The sequence below is a fragment of the Leptonychotes weddellii genome, chromosome 9 (genome assembly GCF_054177405.1).
Source record: "Leptonychotes weddellii isolate Sample4059 chromosome 9, ASM5417740v2, whole genome shotgun sequence".
Classification (NCBI taxonomy): domain Eukaryota; kingdom Metazoa; phylum Chordata; class Mammalia; order Carnivora; family Phocidae; genus Leptonychotes; species Leptonychotes weddellii.
The window spans coordinates 44,993,620-44,996,622 of NC_138377.1; the positions used below are offsets into that span (position 1 = coordinate 44,993,620).

Below are 3,003 nucleotides of genomic sequence, written 5' to 3' on the forward strand. Positions count from 1 at the left end.
ATCTCTCATGGTTCGTCCACCCCTTGATATTTTAAAAAGTTACTTAAATAGTGAAGCCTTTAAGAGAATTATAACACTAATATCCTTACAGATCCATGATATAAAGAGATCAGTTTATTCAGGCAAAACAAAACAAAACAAAACAAACAAAAACCCACCAAACTTGTACTTTGCTGCCACCCCTCTAAGCTCTGCCAGAAATCTTAACGGTAGAATGATAATAAAAGACTACAAGTTTGCAAAATGGATTCTTCAAATGTTTTCAATCCCAGCCATTTTAGTTAGAATGTCTAAGTTAAAAAAAAACAACACAAAAATTAAAGAAAAACAAAGCAAAAGAACAATAGCAACAAGCCTTTTAAGTCATCTGTAGCCTAATCTTAAAAACCCTGTACTTGGGAAAAGTGAAGAATTTTTCTATCCCCTAACCTGACATATTTAAATTTAGCTCTAGAAATTTTAATGTTTTGTTTGCCCAGCCCAAGCTCAAGTATAACCACCTAAAACTGAATGATTTTAAACTTATTTCTATAAAAATGTTTCCTCCTGTGGAATGCTTTCCTAAACTTTACTGGCTTCCTGGGAGATGTTTTCCTGTGTTGCTGGATAGCACCCTCTTTGAGTTACCACAGAGATCTTTCTCTTCCAGGGCTCAGCTCTCTGTATCCACCTCAAGCCACAGCTTTGTCGCAGAGTTGGTAGATTAAAGGGCATCGCCGGGCCTCTGTCTCAGGTTCTCCACTGAGATGCCCCTGCCGGTCCTTTGCCTAGCATTTTTACCTCTAGTCACCTCTCGCCACCCTTTCTGTGCCCCAAGACATGAGATCATTCTATAGCTTCCCTGACATACAAAAGTGCCACCATTTCTGCCAGGCTCAGGCCAAATCAGCCTGAACACAACGCACAGTCCTTCCCTTATTGTAGCCATGCCTCTAGGTGTCACCTTGTGAGACAAAATGTCCTCACAGCATCCAGGGCTCTACCAGGTGAATGGATTCCTTCCTTCAAAATCTCCTGCTGTCTGTACTCTCTTTCCTCAGCCATATTCTCTGTCTTCCTACAAAACTAAAAGAATATTCTCCAGTTTCCCCAAAGCAAAGAGCTCCTCAATCCCAGCACTCTTGACATTTTAGGCTGGGTGATATTTGGCTAGCTGTGGAGGAGCTCTCTCATGCATATTGTAGGCACCCCTACCTACCAGATGCCAGGAACTCCACCCCACCTCAGTTTCCTGGTGACATTCAGAAATGGCTCCAGATTTTGCCAAATGTGTTCTGGTGGGCAGTGAGGAAGGACGCAAAATCACTCCCAGATGAAGAACACTGCTCCAGCAGAATGATACACAATCCTCAAATCTCACTCACCAAAACATTTAAAATATGCTAGAAGTGTTCTGATTTTTTTCAAAGGCTATAGTACTTTGGAAAGAAAAGTTAGCAAAGACTTATGGAATATTTTCTTTTTTCCATCAAACTTATATCCCTTACCCCAAGATAATAATTCTATATCTGTTTAATTGAATAGGATGATGGAGGGGGGAGAAAAAAGGAGGTGATTTCAGGATAAAAAATCAATATCTCAAAAATATTATTTTGTCACATGTATCTGGTTTTTTTTTGTTTTTTTTTTTGTTTTTTTATCTGTTGTTCTTACAGGTCCAGTCTTCTGATTCAATGGGAAAAATAAAGAACATTTAAATTATTTTTGGAAGTGAGTAGGAAGTCAAAATGATTTTTCTCATGGACATGCTTCTCCCATAGCACATAGAGCATATTGCCTCAGGATATTACTATGCATTAGTTCATACCTATGATCGTGGGGTGACAAAATCTGTCTCTTCTCTCTATACTTCTTTCTTCCATTTTAGTGACTTCATTCCCAGGACTCAGCTTCTCAATGGGATTCCTCTACCATTCTTACTGATCCTATTCCTCTAGCTATGAATACAGAGGAAGGACCCGATCTTAGAACACCCTTTGCTTCAAGTCTGACATCTTTAATGCATGTGGGTTGTTGTATATACAAGACTGCACTGGAATGCCTTTTCTTGACTGGAAGAGTTATTTTTCTTTCTCTTTTCCAACAAGCGAGGCTTTCTCTTAGCTTAATTATTCCTCTAATGGTGCTATCACCTTCCTCTCACTTTTCGTAGTTTTTAAATACAATTTTTGTTCCTCATTTTGATTTTTTTCTATTTACTTATTTTTGTTCCTGTGAGAGTCATCTAAGGCTGTCCAAAGTTTTAATTGCTGTGTCCTATGAAGATTGGCTCTGCTTTAGCATTCTTAGTAAATTTGGTTTATAGTACTTTTTTTCCACTAAAATCATTTTTTTTTCTTAAATTTCCTCTTATGAATCCATAGGATAATTTTGCTCCGGAGAAACATTTCAGAATCATTCTTGATTCTTTTTTCTCTCACAACCTATATTCACTCTGTTGGGGAATTCTGATGGTTCTACTTTCAAAATATATCCACAAGTCCACAACTCTGGTTGATTCTCTGACGTTTTACAAGCGATATGCCAGTGTCTAGAAAAAGTGGGTGCTTGATAACATTTGATTAAGGAATGAATATATAGAGGAAAATAAAGATATTACCCATATATACCACTCAGTTCACATATCTAATAAACAAATATATGTAAAATCAATAGCAATGCTAATTATGCAAGAATTTATTTTGCCTCTAAGAAATATGGGCAACTGCAATCATATGAACTGACACATTATTGTCTGCTAAGAAAATATTGGCAATGTCATCAGATAACCAATAATTATGGTTCTAATTTCAAATATTTCCTCTCTCTTAATGAAAAACATCTTAACTGTGCACTGGTGAGTACATCAAATTTGGGAACTGCTGCTACAAAAACACAATTTGCCACATTGTTCTCTAAGATTGCTTTTTATTTGATGAAACAGAAGTGAGCATTGTCCTTCCCAGTGTATATATATATTTATTTTGAATATAAAATCTGGGTAATTAAATTCCTCTTAATGTT

General features: G+C 36.8%; 1 pseudogene; it reads right to left on the minus strand.

Annotated features, from left to right (window-relative positions):
• The window catches only part of LOC145723333 (cytochrome c oxidase subunit 4 isoform 1, mitochondrial pseudogene), a 5,893-nt pseudogene extending 4,849 nt beyond the window's left edge, over positions 1 to 1,044 (minus strand).
• Between the last annotated feature and the right edge of the window lie 1,959 nt (positions 1,045 to 3,003).